Source organism: Pteropus medius, unplaced genomic scaffold, assembly GCF_902729225.1.
Source record: "Pteropus medius unplaced genomic scaffold, Ma_sr-lr_union100, whole genome shotgun sequence".
NCBI lineage: Eukaryota > Metazoa > Chordata > Mammalia > Chiroptera > Pteropodidae > Pteropus > Pteropus medius.
This window is the reverse complement of record NW_024351730.1, coordinates 7,217,263-7,237,483: the sequence shown is the minus strand read 5'-3', so window position 1 is coordinate 7,237,483 and position 20,221 is coordinate 7,217,263. Positions and strand designations below refer to the sequence as shown.

General features: G+C 35.6%; 1 protein-coding gene across 13 annotated transcripts in view; it reads left to right on the top strand.

Moving 5' to 3' along the window:
• The window catches only part of FRYL (FRY like transcription coactivator), a 271,172-nt gene that overhangs the window by 51,988 nt on the left and 198,963 nt on the right, over positions 1 to 20,221 (top strand). For 12 of the 13 annotated variants that reach the window (XM_039845152.1, XM_039845167.1, XM_039845153.1 and 9 more), the window contains exon 2: positions 19,952 to 20,127. The exons of the other annotated variant lie outside the window; for it this stretch is intronic. The gene's annotated coding sequence lies outside the window, so the exon portion shown is untranslated. The remainder of the gene's footprint in view (positions 1 to 19,951; positions 20,128 to 20,221) is intronic. 13 annotated transcript variants of the gene reach the window in all.

Genomic DNA, 20,221 nt, shown 5'->3' with positions numbered 1-20,221 from the left:
TAGATCTCTTATAACAACTCGAATCTCTTTTTTTTCATCCTGCAGGAAAGTCTTTCAAGAATTTCCCCAGATAACTTTTCTGTATGTCTCATTGGCCTGAACTGAATCGCTTGTCCACAATAGGATGGACGCAGTTGCTCAGGCCAATGGCTGGGAAAGGAGAATGGCATTTCTAGGCTTAGTTTAGACCTGTGGTGATTTATCCCATGGTCTCGGGGAGGAGCTACCTTCTCTAATCATGTGCTTCTTACCTCGTACTTTAAAAAAGTAGAAAAAAAATAAGTTCCTTTAGTAAGGAATAAGGGAAGAAAAGTGTGGGCGGACTATAAGCAGCATTCTGGAGTTACATATCTTTTTCTGTTGCGAAAAGAGTCATAGGCATTCCTGTCGTTAAGCCAGCTTCTTAGTCTTTCTTTTGAACAGAATCCATTCCTTTCTTCCTTTCATGGAGCTCACTAATTTTCTGTTTTAATAGGACGAATTATTGTCTAGTCCTGTTGCACAGCTGCCATCCCGGGACTTTTTTCATTTTACTCTTGGATCATTTCCACTGTATCTTGTGTTCTCACATCTACTTTATTAGGTTTTGATCCTTGTTTGCTAGAGATCCTCAAGTAATATGTTCTTACATGTCTGAAAATGTTTTTATTCTGTCTTCTCACTTGGTTGAAGATTTGGATAGAAGAGTTTAGGTCAAAATCATTTTGCTCTGGAAAAATTTTTGAGATATTGCTCTGTCTTCTACATTTGAGAGTTTCTGATTTTAGTCAAGATTCTTCTTGTTTTTTCCTCAAATCATTTATAATCTTTGGTTGTTGTTAAATTTCACAGGATTTGTTTAGATGTGTTTTCTTCATGGAACAAAGAGTTCTTTGCTTTCTTTCATCTGTCACCTGGCTCCCTATCTTATTTTATATCCGTACTTTATTACCGATCTCACTTCTTTTATTCTGGGTGATTTTTAACATCGATGTGGATGGTTTATCCAATACCCTTGACAATACCTTTGGCAGACACTGCACCTGTTAGTCATTCCTCTCCTTCCTTGTTAACAGCAGTCCGCTTTTGTTCAGGTATTTAGTACTCACGTGCTTCATGGGCTCTCTTCAACCAGCACACAGGAGGCAGTTTGGGAATGTTGTTCAGCCTAGAGTCAATTGTGTTAGTTTTAGTCTCCATGACAATGGTTGGTTTAGGCATAGTGACACATAAAGGGAGTCACCTGAGACTTTGGTTTTCGTCAGTTTATGAAAGTATACCCCTTCTTTTGGATGTTGTCATGTGAGCTCATGACTCTTGGAGCTGCTGCAGCCATCTTGAGCTATTGAGGAGAAAGTGAGATGATAAATGACCTTCAACTCAAAATTAACTTGTCTAAAATTGAAATCCTGATATCCAGTCTTCCCTCTCCCCAATTTTTCACTCCATCTTTCCAGTTGGAAAGGCTCAGAATCTTGGCATTATCCTTACCTTTACTCTTTAATATCCCACATTCTATTCATTAGAAGATCCTATAAGCTCTCCTTTAAAATCTTAACTATTTTTTCCCATTTCTATCATTACCATCCTGGTCCAAGCCACTGCCATTTCTTACCTGAGTTACTGCAATAGAGCAGTGCTTATCTAGGTAATTTTCTTAGGGCTCAACTAGACAGACCTATGGATTGTCAGGCCACATTTAACATCACATTCATTTGAGAGGACCTGGGATAGGTAACAGCTTACTAGCAGGCAAGTGTCAGATGTTCTCTTTGGTGGGGGTACTGGTAGCTGTCTACAAAGAAAAGAGCCAGATCTATTCTCTGTGCCTCTCCTCTCCTTCCAGGTGAAGCTTAGGTGTGGGTAATGAGGCTCCCATGAGTTGGTGTGTAGCTAATCTGGCTTAGGAGTGCCATGTTCCCCAAGAGCCATTGCCTTGTATAAAAACCTATGAGCATAGCTTCCAGGATCCCTGCAAGGTACATGCCCAATTACTGGAGTCACAACACTGAGAGAAGACCTATGTTACGACCACTCGGTGTTGGTAGTGCCTCTCAGTCCCAAGCAGTTTACCAGTGGGTCATTTTTACCATATTTTTACCATGTTGCCTAGTAACACAGCTAACATTCTGCCTATATGATTTCCTGGGGAACAGAGCTAGAAGGTTAACTGAATCCAAGAGCAATTTCTCATGCTGAAAGACAAGGGTTTTGCTAACACTCCAGTCACAAATAGCTTCTTACTGAGAGGTCCCTTGTACTCAGCACAGCGGCCAGAGTGATCCTTTCAAATGTATGACAAGCGTATTAGTCTTCTGCACACCCTGCAGTGGCTCCCCAGTTCACTTAAAGTACATTTGTCTACAGGCCCTATGTGAGTTGGTCCCTTATAACTTCTCTGATCCTTTTTGCCTACTACTTTTCCCTTGTTCATCTGCTCTAATTGCCCTTATTCTTGCTCTGATGTGCCAGGCATGTTTTCCCCTTAGGGCCATTGTGTTGGCTCTTCCCCATGGTTGGAACATGCTTACTCCTGACATTCACCCGGCTGACTCTTCAAATCTTTGCTTAAATGTGACCGTTTTAACAAATTGTATTCTGGCTAGGATTTAAAAATTGAAACCCGACTGCGCCCTGCACTTGCTATTCCAAGATTCTTTTCTACTTTTTTCCCCCATAGTGTCTCTAACACTTTCAAATTTTACTTCTTACATATATTGCTTATTGTCTCCACTGATAGCTACAAGAGGGCAGGATTCTTCATCTGTTCATTGATATATCCCAGCTGCCTAGGTCAGTGCCTGACAAATAGTTGAGACTTAGTATTTTTGAATAAATGAGCACATCTTTACCAAAGGCATACTGTGTGCTGAGCACTTAACATATGTTATTTAATCTTCATGAAACCCTCTTGAAATAAATACTTTTACTGTCCCTTTTTTTGTACCCTTTATATACGTACATACATATATATATAAGCAAGGGAACAGAAATGTTAAGAAATTTAACTAATGTTGCATAGCTCATAAATAAATCCTGGCAGGCTGACTTTGAAGTCTGGGCTCCTAACAAATATACCGCAGTTAAGCATCTTTCTACATATGTAAGTTTTTACCTGCTTTTGGGTTTTTTGTTTTTTGTTTTTGGTAAATGTGCTTTATTGGGTTAGTGGTAAAGGACATTTTAATGTCATGGCACTACATGTAGCCCAGTTATTTCTTGCATTACCTTTGCTTATGTCTAAAGCATCCATAGATTCATTTGCTCTACGCCCAAAAGTCCTTGAAATTTGGTTCTGTCCAAAACGTCTGTGAGCATATTTGATCCATGTCAAAAGGTCCTTGATATTTGGTCCTGTCAAAAACGTCCATGCTTAGTAAACATTCCTGGGTTCAGATAGCCCATAATGTTTATATATACTTTTGGTTTATAGAATTAATACATAAAAAATACTGTTATGTTTTACTGGTTCAGTAATTGTGTTACGGCTGTATTGCCTATACTAATGTTTCTTTCCTTGGTAGCCTACCTAGTAATGGCACATGAATGGCACATGGGGTTGACATGGACCAGATATCTCTGTGGACGTTTTGGCCAGGACCAAATGTCCACTAATCCATTCATTTTCCAGGGTCCCATCAACCATATGTGAATGTATCCTTTTTAAAAAAATGATTATTGGCGTAATTTACTTGATCCCCATTTGTCTTCTTTAATAATGAGCATTGATGATGTTCCCTAGTACTTCCTTAAATACTTGGATGATAAATTATTTTCTTTTTATGACCCTGGAAAGGAGCCACAGACACAGGGTGGGTCAGGGAAGGTTTCATGGTAAATGGTAATAGAAGGCTCGGTGCTTAATAGTGGGTGAATGTTTAGGTTTAACTTATACCTAAGAATTCTTCATTCTTAATCTTATCTGGGTCATGGCCCCCTTTGAGAATCTGATGAAAACTATGGACCTCTCACTGGAAAAATGGCTATAAACACATACTTTAATTTTTTATTGTATTGTAAATTGCTTTATATCACATACCATGTAAAACCAGTCTTTGCAAAGATTTCTGTAAGTCTCATTTTTGTTTTTGTGTAAAACTATTTGCTGCATCCAGGAACAAAATACAAAATAGTCGAGAAAACAAATTAAACTTTAATTAATTTCAAAAGATAATTTTAATGGGCAGACTGGTTTATGATAAGTTGAAATAGTGGCAATGTCTTTGATATAGCAATACACACATCATTTTTTAATTTCCAAACAATTTTGCCTTTTTGTTTTAATGACAGCCTAAACTAAATACCTGATTTGTAAGATATGTGGAAACTATGTGGAGTTAGAGGCAGATCAGATAAAGCAAGTTTTTCTAATTAAAAAAATTAAAAAAAAATCTTTTTATTTCTATTAGATTTAAAAATACTTATTTTTTTTAAAGAGCAGTTTTCAGTTCACAGCAAAATTGAGAGGAAAGAGATTTCCCGTATATCCCCTGCTCCACTTAGGTATAGCCTCCCATTATCAACATCCCCCACCAGAGTGCTGCATTTGTACAATGGATAAACTCATATTGTTACATCACAATCACCCAGCGTTCACTTTTGGTGTACGTTCTGTGGGTTTGGGTAAATGTATATTATGACGTGTGTACATTATTATGGTATCATGCAGAGTATTTTCACTTTCCTAAAATTTTCTGTGTTCTACCTGTTCAGTACCCCTCCCTCAACCTCTGGCAGCCACTAGTCTTTTTACTGCCTCCATAGTTTTCCCTTTTCTAGGATGTCAGATATTTGGAATCATATAGTATATAGTTTTTTCAGATTTGTTTCTCTCACTTAGCATTATGTATTTAAGATTCCTTTATGTCTTTTCCCGGCTTGATAGCCCATTTCTTTTTAGCGCTGAATAATATTCCACTATCTGGACGTACCACAGTATTCTCATTCATCTATTGAAAAAACATCTTGGTTGCTTCTAAGTTTTGATAATTACGAATAAAGCTGCCTTAAATACCTTTGTGAAGATTTGGCGGACATGTGTTCAGCTTCCTTGGGCATATACCAAGGAGCACAGTAGCTGGGTCACATAGTAAGAGTGTGTTTAGTTTTGTAAGAAACTGCCAAACGGTCTTCCAAAGTGGCGTTACTATGCTGGATTCCCATCAACAGTAAATGAGAGTTCCTATTGCTTCATACCTTCACCAGCATTTGGTGTTTTCAGTGTTCTGGATTTTGGCCATTCTAATAGATGTGTAGTGGCATCTTGTTTTGATTTGCATTTATGTGATGCTTATTTGCGATCTGTATATCTTTTTCATTAGGTGTTTGTTAAGGTCTTGAGCCTATTTTTAATTAGGTTGCTGTTTTCTTATTGTTCAGTTAAGATTTCTTTGTATATTTTAGATGATAATCCTTTATCTCTCAGTCTGTGGATTGTCATCTTGTTCCCTTGATGTTGTCTTTCACAGAGAAGATTTTCATTTTAATGAAGTCCAGCTTCCCAGTTATTTTTTTTTAATGGATTGTGCCTTTCTTATTGTATTTTAAAAGATAGCACCATAGCCTAGGTCATCTAGGTTTTCTGTGTTATCTTCTGGGAGTTTTATAGTTTTGCATTTTTACCTTCAGGTCTGTGATTTATTTTCTGTTAACTTTTGTGAAGAGTGCAAGGTTTATTTCTAGATTCGTAGTGTGTGTGTGTGTGTGTGTGTGTGTGTGTCCAGTTGTTTCAGCCCCACTTCCTGAAAAGACTGTCTTTGTTCCATTTGTTCTTTTGTCAAAGATCAGTTGACTGTATTTATGTAGGTCTGTTTCTGGGCTCCCTATGCTGTTCCACATATCTATTTATTTCTTCTTTCCCCAATACCAGACTGTTTTGATTAATATAGATTAACGTGAGTCTTGAAGTTGGGTGGTATCAGTCTTCCAACTTTGTTCTTGTCCTTCAATATTGTGTTGGCTATTCTGTTTTCTTTTTTTCCTCTTTGTATAAACTTTAGAGTCAGTTTGTTGATATCCACAAAGTAATTTACTGAGATTTTGATTGGGATTACATTGAATTTATAGATTAAATTGGGAAGACCTAACATCTTGACAGTACTGTGTCTTTCCATGAACATGGACTATCTATTTATTTAGTTCTTTGATTTTGTTCACCAAAGTTCTGTAATTTTCCTCCTATAGATCTTGTTACATACTTTGTTAGATTTATACCTAAGTATTTCATTTTTTGGGGGGTGCATATGTAAATGATATTGTATTTTTAATTTCAAATGCCACTCGTTCATTGCTGGTATGTAGGAAAGTGATTGACTTTTATGTTATTAACCTTGTATCCTTCAACCATGTTATAATTGCCTTTTCGTTGTAGGAGAGAGAGAAGAGAGAGGGAGTGGGGAGAGAGAGAGACAGAGAGAGAGAGAGACAGAGAGAGACAGAGAGAATGTGTGTGCGCGTGTACACTTTGGATTTTTTAAACATTTCTGTAATTTGCAAGCAAAGATAGTTTTATTTCTACCTCCTCAATCTGTATACCTTCCCTTCCCTTCCCTTCCCTCCTCCTTCTTCTTCCCAGCCCTTCCTCCCCTCCCCTGCCCTCCCTTCCATTCCGTATTGCACTAACTAGGACTTGCAGAATGATGCTGAAATGAGTCGTGAAAGTGGACATCCTTGCCTTGTTCTTGATCTTAGTGGGAAAGCTTCTAGTTTTGTGTTTTTTTTTTTACTATTAAGTATGTTAACTGTAATTTTTCTGTACATAATCTTTATCAAGTTGAGGAAATTGCCTTCTATGCCTATTTTACTGGGAGTTTTTATTATGAATGGGTGTTGTATTTTGTCAGATACTTTTTCTGCATCTATTGATATATCATGTAATTTTTATTTTTTAGAGTGTCAATGAGATGATTACATTAATTGATTTTCAAATGTTGACCCATTCTTGCATGCCTGAGATAAATCCCAGTTGGTCATGTTGTATAATTTTTTAAATACATTATTGGATTTAATTTGCTAGTATTTTATTGAGGATTTTTACATCTGTGTTGATGGATGATATTGGTGTGTGTAGTTTTCTTATAATGTCTTTGTTTGGGTTTGGTATTAGGGTAATGCCGGCCTCATGGAAATAGAAAGTATTCTCTCTGCTTCTATTCTCTGAAAGTTATATTGTAGAGAATTGATACAGTTTCTTCCATATATATTAGGTAGAATTCACCAGTGAACCCATCTGTCACTTGTGCTTTCAGTTTTAGAAGGTTATTAATTATTGAGTCAATCAAAAAATAGATATGCGCCTATTCAGATTATGTATTTTTTGTGTGAGTTTTGACAGATTGTGTCTTTCAAAGAATTAGTTCATTTCATTTAGGCCATCAGATTTGTGAACATATATTTGTTCATAATGTTCGTTTATTCTTTTAATGTTCATGCGATCTGTAGTGATGTCCCCTCTTTCATTTTTGATATTAGTAATTTTGTGTCCTCTCACTTTTTGTTGGTTTCATTGATTTTTCTCTATTGGTCTCATGTTTTCAATTTCATAGATTTCTGTTCTGCTTCTTATTTTTCTTCTGCTTATTTTGGATTTAATTTGTTCTTCTTTTTCTAGTTTCCTACAATGGAAACTTAGATTATTGATTATAGATCTTTCTTCTTTTCTAATATGTACATTCAATGCTACAAATTTCCACTAAGCACTGCTTTTGCTGCATCCCACAAATTTTAAATAGTGTTTTCATTTTCATTCAGTTTAAAATATTTTTAAATTTTTCTTGAGAATTCTTTGACCATGTGTTATTTAGAAGCATGTTGTTAAATCTCCAAGTATTTTGTGATTTTCCAATTATCTTTCTGTCATTGAATTCTAGTTTAATTCCATTGTGATCTGAGAGCAGAAATTGTATGATTTCTATTTTTTAAAATTTGTTAAGGTGTATTTTATGGCCCAGAATATGGTCTGTTTTGGTGAATGTTCCATGTGAGCATGAGACGAATGTTTATTCTGTTCTTGTTGAATGAAGAACTCTAGGGATGTCAATTATATCCAGCTGATCAATGGTGTTGTAGAGTTCAACTATGTCCTTATTGATTTTCTGCCAGCTGAATCTGCCTATTTCTGATAGCGAGGTGTTGATGTCTCCAACTATAACAGTGGATTCATCTGTTTCTCCTTGCAGTTCTGTCAGTTTTTGTCTCATGTATTTTGATGCTCTGTTGTTAGGCATATACACATTGGGGATTGTTACGTCTTGGAGAATTGACTCTTTTATCATTATGTAATGCTCCTCTTTATTCTTAATAACTCCTTGCTTTTAAGTCTGCTCTGTGTGAAATTAATATAGCTACCCCATTTTTTGATTAGCGTTAGCATGGTATATTTTTCTCCATTCAGTTACTTTTAATCTATGTGTCTTTATATTTAAAGTGAGTTTCTTATAGACGATCTGCCTTGCTTTTTGATCCTTGTCTTTTTAGACCACTGATGTTCAAATTCATTAATATCTACCATATTCGTTACTGTTTTCTATTTGTTACCTTTGTTCTTTGTTCCTTTTTTTGTCTTATATATTTCTTCTGCCTTTTAATCAAATGTTTTTAATTTGAGCATTTTATGTAATTATTTTCTCTCCTTAGTCATTGCCCTAGAGTTTGCAATATACATTTACAATTAATCCAAGTTCGCGTTTAAATAATACCATGCTATTTCTTGGGTAATGTGATTACTTTATAATAAAATAATTCTAATTCTCCTTTTTCCTGTCATTGTATATCATTGCTGCCATTCATTTCACTTATATATAAGGATACATGAACATATATATATATATATATCACACACACATAAGCATATGTACATTTTTTCTATTATTTGAACTGTTAATCTGTCAGACCAATTAAGAATAAAAGAAATGAAAGTTTTTACCTACTCTTATTTCTTCTTCAGTGCTCTTCCTTTCTTTGTGTGGATTAACAGGTCTATTGGCAACAAATTCCCTTAGTTTTGATTTGAGAAAATTGTTACTTCGTCACTTTCGAAGGATAATTTCTCAACATTGTAAATATTTCATTCCATTCTCCTCTTGCTTGCATAGTTTCTGAGAAGTTAGATATAAATCTTATCTTTGTTCCTCTATAGATAAGGTGTTTTTTCTCTCTTTAGCTTCTTTCAGGATTTTTTTTCTTTATCTTTGATTTTCTGTAGTTTGAGTATGATATGCCTGGTTGTAGTTTTGTTATTATTATTATTGGTTTTGGCATTTATCCTGCTTGGTGTTCTCTGAGCTTCCTGGACCTGTGGTTTGGAATCTGATATTAATTTGAGAAAATTCTCATTCAGTTTTGCTTTAGGTATTTCTTCCGTTCTTTTCTTTTCTTGTGGTTCTTCCGCTAAGTATATGTTACAGCTTTTGTAATAGTCCCACAGTTCTTGGATATTCTGTTCTATTTTTTTTTTTTGTCTTTTTTTCTCTTTGCTTTTCACTCTTCTATTTCTTTTCAGGTTTCTGTTGAGATATTCAGCTGTGATAAGCTCATCAAAGGCATTCTTCATTTCTATTACAGTGTTTTTGATTTCTGGTGTTCCTTTTAGTTCTTTCTTAGACTTTCCATCTTTCTATTTACATTTCCCATCTTTTCCTGCATATTGTCTATCTTATCCATTGGCACCCTTAGCATATATTTGAAATCTCTGATGATGCCAACATTCCTGCCACATTTCAGTCTGATTCTGATGCTTTCTTTGTCTCTTCAAACTGTTTTTTTTTTTTTGCCTTTTACTATACACTGTAATTTTTTTTCTAAATAGCCAGATTTTGAGCAAAAGGAACTGCTGTAAATAAGTCTTCAGTGTTGTGGTATGGTGTGGTGTGGGGCAGAGCAGGTGGGGAGAGGAAGTATTCTTGGTCCTGTGATTAGGTTTCAGTCCTTTAGTGAGCCTGTCTGTGCCTCCAGACTGTGAGCTTCACAAGTGCTTCTCGGTCTACTCCTTCTCCCCTAGAGGAAATTAGCTTGTGAAGCCATAGTCTACTAAATTCTTCTATTTCTATGGTTATAATCCATTTCTCATTATGAGATTATATTTATGTGTTTTTCTATTTCTGAAACTCTTTTCATTTCATCAGATTTTCTGGATTTGTTGAATTTTAATCAATTTTAATGGACTTTTCAGATACTAATTAGGTTCGTTTATGCTACAATAAAAGCAATCCTCAAATTATCAGTGCTTAAAACACAAATATTTATTTCTCACGTCCATGCCTTTGAGGCAAGTTGCCTTCTCTGTACAAGCTTAGCATTGCAGTTCCATATCAACACCTGCCTCCATGATTGCTGAGATAATGGGAGAGAGAGGTACAGAGTTGAGCCCCAGTTGTTAAATACTTTCATTGGAAGTGTATGTATGTATGTGTGTGTGTGTGTGTATATATATATATATATATCACTTCTACTCACATTTTATTGGGTACAACAAATCACATGATCATGCCTAACTTCAGGAGGTAGAAGGAGGGTATAATCTTCCATTATGCCCCAAAGGAAATGGAAACTGTGTAATGTTGTTAACATCCTTTATATCTTTATTTATTTATTTATTTTGACTAGGTGATTTTGGGCTCCTTTGGTAAGCCTGACTACCACTCCAGGTCCCCCAAACCCCCAAAAAGAGTGAATATCTTAGAAAAGGAAATGGTTTTGCCTTTCACACCTTTGTTTATAAGTTTGCCAAGATCATTATCCTTCGAATTCAGAAAATTTTGATCAGTCCTCAGTGTCTGCCAGTTTTCTTAATACTGTAGAGTTTTTCGTTTACACATTGTTCAGTGTTGATAAATAGCAGCCTGGCATATTTCATTTTCTCTTCCCCTTCTCTCAAGGGGTAGTCCGAGTCTGTTGAAGATTTTAGTTAGTGTATAGTAGTTAGTGTATATAGCCTGGGAAAGATGATGGAGGGGCACTGAGCAGGGGCCATTTTCTTCTGGGGTTCAGCTAAGTGGAGTGGACTGGCAAGCAGGCTCTCAGAGCAGATAGGGTTGATATAAGGGCAAGTTGCTTCTCCTTTCCCATTGTTATTACCTTAAAATATCTTTGTGGAAACAATTTCAGGTGTGGGGTGATACCCCTTTCAAATTTCTAATGTTGCTTGAGCTTTTCCTTTTGTGTCGATTAAGCTTGAGCTTTTCCTTTTGTGTCATCTCAGGAGATATTGGAACAGGGAGTTAGTCAAATATGTATTTTTAGGTTGTCATCTGAGTATTGTTCCTCCTTTTACGATTGTTTGATTGTTTGGGTGTGGGTTGATTCAGATATTAGCAAGGAAGAAAGGGAACAGTTTAAAACCTGTTGTTTTCTGGAAACATTAGGTTACATATCAAAGTGGGTTTAAGGGTATATAAATATATTGGATTTATTTGTTGAAGACAAGAAGTTCACCTCTTTTCCTGTGTTATTCTACATTCTAATCTCCTCTAACAGTTGTGAAATGGAAATTTATGAAGTTAATATTAATTTTGTTGAATAAAATGTTTAAAAACCTATATTTTGTTTTTTTAGTGCATATTATTATTATCGGCATCAGTTATTTAACCAACAAATGTTTATTGTGTGCCTGTGAGTCAGTAAATGGTGCCGGGGATTATAAATGTAAACAAGACAGTCTCTGACCTCCTGGAGCTTGCTTTTTAATTGGGTAGGCAAAATTAAACAAATATTGGATGATAAACTCTAGGATGAAATATCAAGTTTGGCTGTAGAGTGCGATTGTTTCATATAGGGTGGTGGGGAGGGCCTTTTGGGGGAGACACCATTTGTCATTATCTGAATGGGGGGAACAAATAATGCTCAAGGCAAAGAATCTTCCAAGCAGAGGGATTACAAGTGCATGGTCCCCCCTTCCCCATTTTGGAAATAAGCTTCGGGTATTGAAGAATAACAGGAACGTTGATGTGGCCAGAATAAAGGAAAGGAAAGGTTAGAGAGGCCATGGGTATTTTTCTGCATTTGATGGGAAACTACTGGAGGATTTTTGAGCGTGGGGGTAATGAATAAGTTTATATTCTAAAACAATCATCTGGTTGCTTTTTGGGGAATTGGGGAATGAGTAGATTAAGCGCTACTTTAATTGTTTGGGCCAGAGATGATGATGGCCCTGACTAGGGTGGTAGCAGTGAATGGGAGAGAATTGGTCAGATTTAGTATTTTGAAAATAGGGTTGACAGAACTTGTCGATGGACTAGATGTGAGGGTGTGTTGTAAAGAAAGGAATAAAAGTGACTGCCAGTTTTTAGCCTGAGCAACTAGAAGAGTGATGGTATTATTTACTGAGGTGCAGTGCTGGGGATAGGTGAAGATTTAGGGGGATCTATTAAGACTTGAGTTTGAGATTCTATTAGATGTCCCATTGGATAGTTGAATTTGTGACATTAGTGCTCAGGAGAGTGGCCTGGGCTAGAGATACCATCTATATCTTGACAAATTCCAAATTTGGATTTTAGGCCTTGAGACTGTAGGTCACTTAGAGGTAAGGTCAGCAGAGGAGAGGGCCAAGGACTGACTCTGGGCTCCTGAACATTTAGAGTTGGGAAGGAGGCAGAGAAAGAGCAGCTCATGAGGAAGAGGAAGGAAACCAGAAGCGTGGCACTTTGCGGTCCAAGTGAAGGAGGTCTTTCAGAAAGGAGGAGGAGATATGTTGCTGTAGTGTCAACGAGGATGAGGACTGATTTTGACCTTTGGATTTCGTGCAGTGTAGAGGTAGGTCGGTAGTGACATTAACAAGAGGTTTTGCAGAGTGGTGGTGGTAGAAAGCCTTGAAGTTTGGATAGAAGAGAGAATGGGATGAAGGAAAGTTAGTAACATACTGAATAGAGACAACTGTGTTGAGAGGACTTTTATTATAAAGGAGAGCAGAGAAACGGGGCAGTCACTGACACTGGTTTTGCAGTCAAGGGAGATAGAAGTTCTGGTCACCAAGTCTGGCATGTGTGGCGTTTTTTTTTTTCCCCCTCTTTTCTTCTCCACACCACCAAGCAATTCGCAGACACCAGCTGGGTGTCCTACAGTTTGACTCAATTCTGACATTACCTGGCGATAGCATCAGATCTCACAGGTTACATAAGGGGTGAGTCCTATAAGACTGTCCCCACCTCCCTACCCCTGTTCAAAGAACAGTCACAAACCCAAGTTGTTACCTGTGCTTCTGACCTACTGACGAAACATGGGAAGTTCCAACAAACCCCCTCCTTAGGTTAAATTAATTTGCTAGAGTGGCTCACAGAACTGGAAGAAACATTTTACTCACCTAGAGTGTCAGTTTATTATGAAAGGCTATAACTCAGGAATAGCCAGATGTTAGGGATGCATAGGGCAAGTCTGGGGAATGAGTGCGGAGCACACCACTCTTCCTGCATTCACCAACACGGAAACTCTTCAAACCTGTTCTTTTGGGTTTTTATGGAGGCTTCATTACATAGACATGATTGATTATATCATTGGTCATTGGCATTTGATTCAACCTCCAGCTCCAACCCCCTCATCATAGGGTTGTGACTGAAAATTTCAACCCTCTAAGTCACAAGGTTGGTTTTCCTGGCAGCCAGCCCCATCCTTAGGTTCTGTCCAAAAGTCACCTCATTAACGCAAAAGATACTTTTGGCTCAAATCACTTAGGAAATTTCAAGGGTTTTAGGAGTTCTGTGCCAGAAATGGGACAAAGACCAAATATATATTGTTATAAATCACAATCTCACAGGAGGGCTCTTTTTTTATCTTTAAGGTGGGTGATCATTTTATGTTTGTATGCTGATGGTCATGATCTCTTAGGAATGGAGAAAAAAGATTTGAGGATTTTTGTCATCTTCAAACTGATAGTCTCAGTTTTAAATAGTATTTTGGAGGTAGTTGATGTTGAGTCGGAAGTTTTCTCCACCCCGCCCCTTCAGGGAGCCTTTGTAATTTTCTTTTATTTTTCTCCTTTTGGCTTGCTTAGTTTTATTGTGTATCTTGAAAGATTTTTATCTTTCATATTTCTGATAAATGGTGATTATTAGGAATTTGAACCAATTGTGTGTAAAAAAATGTAAAAGACATTTAACGGGAATGTTTCCCAGGGCCATTGTTTACCACAAAAAGGAAACCACTGACTTCTTGTTACATCAGTGAAGATAAAATTATTTTGTGAACACAGTAGTTCTTTTGTGAGTAACATTTTATACTGTAATCAAAAGAAATTATTTTGTGCAAACAATAAGTTAATGAGAAATGTAGACTTCTGTTACAAGTCAGGGTTTATTTAGTGAGAGCCCTTCAAAATCTGATTTCTCTTCGTAACATTTTAAATTCTCATGTTAGAGATATTTGCTGTGATTTAAATTATGAAAAAACTTAGTTTAAGTTAAAGTTAGGTATTTAGTTCTTAATTTCTAGATATGTAATAAAAGTCTTCCAATTTTTGAATATCTAAGAAATGTACGTATGGACAAGCATCTCAGAAAAGCCAGAGACTGCTTAAATTCTAAGCTGTGTTGTATCATAGATACAACTTTGTTGTATAAATATGACCATTTCACTAATGTAGTGATTCTCAACTTTTTTTGGTCTACATATAATTTGTGTATAAGGAAATAAATAAATGTATGCATATATGTATGTCTGCCAGATAGTGATAAGTTCTATGATGAAAACAAACTGGAAAAAGGAAAGTGACATGGCAGGCCTACCTGATATTGAGTGATCCTCTGAACGCCTTTTTTCTTCACTTACTAACTGGGAATAATAATAACCTACTTCCTTAGAGTTGTACGGACTTAATTGTATGTGTAATGCACCTAGCAGAATACCTGGTATCACACTGGATTTCTTTCTGTAAATTGAGTCATCCAAATCTTAAGAGTAGTGTCATGTAATATAGAGTATGTTTAAATCATGAGTTTGAACTAGAATATGTTTAAAACATGTGCTTTGTGTGGTTTTGAAGTTCTTGTAGAGAAAGTAAATGATAACATGAATGAAACTTGAGGGACATTATGTGTAGTGAAATAAGCCAGTCACAGAAGGACAAAAGCCACTTATATGAGTTACCTAGAATAGTCAAACTCAGAAACAAAATAGAATGCTTGTTGCAATGGGTTTGGGATGGGGCAGAAATGGAGTTATTGTTTAATAAGTACAGTTTCAGTTTTGCAAGGTGAAGTGTTCTGCAGATGGAGAGTCTGATGTTTGTGTGATAACAGTATGAACATACTTAATGCCACTGAACTGTATACTCAAAAAGGGTTACGATGGTAAATTATATGTTATGTGTATTTTACCACAATTTTTTAAAAAAGTAAATGATAAAACTAGTCAGTCTATTTTGAGAAGGCTTGCCCTCCCTCCCCATTTTTGGTAGATATTAGTGAATCAAGGTGTTCTTTTTTTCCTTTCCATTTTATTGAGATGTAATTGACATACAGTGCAATATAAGGTTAAGGTGTACGGCATAATGTCTTGACCTGCATTCATATGAAATGATTACAAATCGAGTTGTTCTTGACCAAATCATGAAATAGTGGGTTCCTGTTCTTACATCATGAATCTGTGTGAGAGTACCATAAATTACAAATTATTGATTATCAGAAGTTTTCATCATAACTTCACAGAGGTGTCACACCTTAAACTGTTGCTCTTAGAGCAAAGAGTATAGTATGGCTGGAAAAGACATTGTATGTCAATTTAAAAACTATGTTTTGAGCACTCATTGTGTTGAAGGAGCAACAGTAATGACATTTGTCGAGTGATATCTGCTGGCTATTTTTCTAAGTTTATATTTAGTAATATATATAATACTTCTAACATTTTATTATCTTTATTAACAGCCCTTGAAGGTGTTACAGTTGAGAAATCCAAGGCTCTGGATAAATGGTTTTCTACTTTAAAAATGATTTTAGAGGAATTTCAGTGCATAGAAACAAAGAGAGGATATTCCAGATGGAAGAAAGATCTGGGTCTAGGAGTGAATGGGATGTGTTTGTACAGAGCAGAGTTTAGCCTGACTGTAGTTAGCAAACGTTAGGGAAGTGGGCTAGCAGTTTATTCTCTCTTATTAGGACCTTGACTTGGAGGCTAATGAGTTTCTAGACTTTATTCTGTAGGCATTGGGAGTACCAGTGAATTATCAAGACACAGGGAGTTTTGTGATCAGAGTTGTACATTAGGAAGGTGCATTTGGCAGCAATGTCTGGGGTTCATCCGAGTAGTGAGAGAGACAGAGACAGAGAGAGAGACAGAGAGACAGACAGACAGAGAGAGAGAGGTCAGAGAGCAGTTAGAATGATTACTTAGAATTCTTTTGAAGTCATTTCTAGGAAGAGTGTGTTAGTATTGCAGTGCTTAGGGTCAGAATGCAGATGACTGGTAATTGAGAACAACTTTATAGGTGAGAAAGTAGATGTGTGATAAGACAAACATGATAAGAGGAAGTAAAGAGGAATCTGTGGTTCACAAGTGTTAGATTTTTTTTTTCTTAATGGTCATCTGAATATACAGGTTAGATGTAGGTTTAACTTTGAAAAAGGAGGATTCAGAATGCTTAGGAGCCCAGGAAGGAGGGACTTTAGCAGCCTTGAGCTGAATTCGAAGAGTTTACATTGGGCATCCTCTTTCAGTTTAAGAGACGAGGGTATCTGTAGAGAGTAAGGGCCTGTGGTGGGCCTGGGAACTTGAAGGGCAGAAAAGTTTCAACCTCTCTAAGATGGAATTCAGTAGGGTCAACCATCACTCTTTACAGTGTGAGATAGGATAATAGTAAAAGTAGTGTACTTAACGTTAGTCTTTTATACGAATAACTTATATAGGGTAGTCTCTCTTATACAATATTGGTTGCATAATCAACCAGTAGTTGGGTTGATTAAACAGAACATTTGTTTAAAATGAGGAATCCTAAGAAAGATATACACCTTAAATATATAAATATTTATATATTTATATATATTTAAATATATAAATGTTTATATATCATCAATCTTACATATAGCAGAGGCGATTTGACTTTTTTCAAATCAGACAGTTTAATTTTCAAAGACAGTTTTCTTTTTGTGCTCATCTTGGATGTAATATGTAACTAAATTACATAATTATTATAACCGTAACTGGAATAAACAGATTTTGGAACAAATAAATTTCTTCTTGGTAGGCGTACAACTGAGTTGTTGAGAAAAATGAGATATATACCAGAGAGGATTTCCCCTCCCCACAAAGGAAATTGAAGTTGTGGCTTGTCCATGGTTTTAGATTTGGCAAGAGTCTGGTTTTATCTTGAATCTAATGCTTTCCCCATATGTAGTGTTGCAAGGTGATAAAGAATAATATGTAATATATTGGTTAGTGTTGAAGAAGTAATTATAAACTATATTTATATATGTTTTTCAATGTAGCAGCTTTATTGAGCTAAATTCACACACCATGCAGATTGCCAATTTAAATCTACAGTTTGAAGTTCACAGTTCACAGAATTGTGCAACTATCACCATAGTCAATTTTAGAACATTTTCATCATTCTCCAAAGAAACCCTGTACCCATTAGCACTCATTCCCTATCTCCTCTCCCCTGGCACTGGTCAACCACTAATTGGTTTTCTCTCTATAGATTTGTCTGTGCTAGACATTTCATGCAAATGGAATCCTGTATATATGGCCTTTTGTTATTGGCTTATTTCACTTAGCATAATGTTCAAATTCATCTATGTTGTAGCTTTTATCAGTACTTCACTGCTTTTTATGGAAGAATAATATTCCATTGGATGGATATACCATACTTTATCCATTTATCAGTTGATGACATTTGTGTTGTTGCTGCTTTTGGCTGTTACAAAGAGTGCTACTTTGAGCATTTGTATACATATTTTTGCATGGATGCATTTTTTTATTTCTGTTGGTATGTACTTGAGAGTGGAATTACTGGGTCATGTTTAACTTTTGAAGAACTGCCAGACTATTGTCCAAAGTGGCTGTACCGTTTTATATTTTCAACAGCAGTGTGTGAAGATTCCAGTCAAACACTCGTCAGCACTTATTATCTGACTTTTTGATTTTAGCTATCTGACCATGCGTGTGTGTGTGTATATATGTTTGTAAAGTGATTTTATTTTTCTGACTATAACAGTAATAAGTGCCCTTTGGAGATTTTTCTGTATTGAGAAAATATAGAAAAGCATAAAAGAAAAAGAATCAATTTAAGTCAAAAATTTAGAAATAATATTGTTGCTTTTTTCTCTATGTTTTAATGTAATTTAAAAAAATGACTGAAATTATATGTGATTTTGAGTCTTGCTCTTTTTTTCTGTTCTCTTTGCTTTTGTGTTCTTCTTATTTATTTATTTATTTCAGATTCACAGTTAGTTCAGAGGAGTCTGGGGAGGGATTTGTGGTTAATACACCATGTTTAACTAGAAATTACATCTAGGTTAATTGTAGTATAGTATTCCAGCCGTTGAGTAAATCATAACATGGTTAACTGTTTTCTAGTTTTGGACATTTAGATTTCTTACAGTTTTTCTTTATAAATAATGTTGTAGAAAACATTTGAATATAAAATTCTGTCTGCATTTTGAGTATAATTACCGGGTAAATAGCTATGAATATTTTAAAGGTTCTTGTTACATATTGACAAATTGCTTTTCAGGATGGTTGTCAAATATAAATTTCTTCTAGCAATATATATTTATGCCTTATTGTACCTTCACTAGCGGTGAGTCAAATGATAACAGTTGAGTTTTAAGGTCACTAGAGCTGGGATTTTCCAGTTTTGTTCACTGATGTGTATAGTGCTAGTACATAGAAGATGTAATAGGCACTGCATGTATGTTGAATCGCTACCGGTAGGAAAGAAAATGGTTTTTAATGGACGAGAAAATAATTTACCATTTGATTTTTCCAGGACACTAGCCTTGTTATCGTATAATAATAGCTCATGTTTTTATGAAAAAGGAATGAAAAATAAAAGTCAAGCTTATTTGAGAGAATTGTCTTAAATTTAATTTTGTTTGAACATTTACATGTATCAGAAGTTAAAATGATACGTTGAGAAGTCTTAACTCCTGTTCATGTTTCCTTACTGCCCTTTATAGGTAACCATTTTTACCAATTTCTTATGTATCTTTGTAGTGCTTTTTTACAAAGATTAACAATTAAGAATATTCTTACTTCCCTCTCCCACCCACCCCCCTTTTTAAAATATAGAGTGTAGCATGCTACTTATATATTATTCTGTACCTTGCTTATTTAATATTTTCTGGTGATCTTTTCATAGAAGAACACAAAGTGCTTTCTTATTCATTTTTATAGCTGTACAATATTCCTTCTTTTACCAATCCTCTTTGGTTGTTTTCAGTGTTTCACTTTTACAAATAATCCTACAATAATTTTGTGAGTGTGCAGTTACTATATATCTGTAGAAGAATGTCCTAGAAAGAGGAATGTTGAGTCAAAGAAGAAGTTCATTCTTAATTTTATAGATAGTGCCACTGCCACCGGCAGTGGGAAGTGCTTATTTCTTAGGATCAGTTCTAGGTAATTCTACAGTCAGTCTCATAATGTGTATGTCCTTAAGTACTATGTAACCACTCTTATGTGATGGCCCTTGTGTCACCAAGAAACATAATTATGTTTAGATGGTGAGGAAATTCAAAATACACTTGAGAAAGATGTTATGGTTGATGAAAAACATATTCAAATTAGAACCTTTTTTAAAAGACTAATTCTCTTTTTGTTTTCTCTCCAGATAGATTCTTTCCCTATATAGTTGAGATTTTATTTTGATAAATAAGTTCTTCTTGGCCACATTCGCAGTTATAAAAGCTAATTTCAATAATGATATATGAAAACTGCTAAAATGTTACAACTTTTGTTTTAAACATGGCTGTTGCTAATAACCAACCGTATTTCTTGCTTTTCTCTCCCTCTCTCTCTCTCTCTCTGTCTCTTTTTTTTTTTGGTCTTCCAGATTTTATCATTCCATATTCTGCTTCGTACATGGTGAATCACTACTGCTTTGCACCGGTGTGCCCATTTGCGTGCCTATAAAGTACAAGCTCCAGATTGAAAAAGCTTCTAGATGGATCCTTTCCAAACTTGGTGTCTTTTCTACAAACTCTGTGCCTCAACAACCCTTTCTAAGTGGTAAGGATATGTACTTTTAAAAAAATAATAGAAATTTGTAGAACAATTTTTTGATTGCTGTCCCCATTTTTATGCTTTCCTTTATTTTTACATA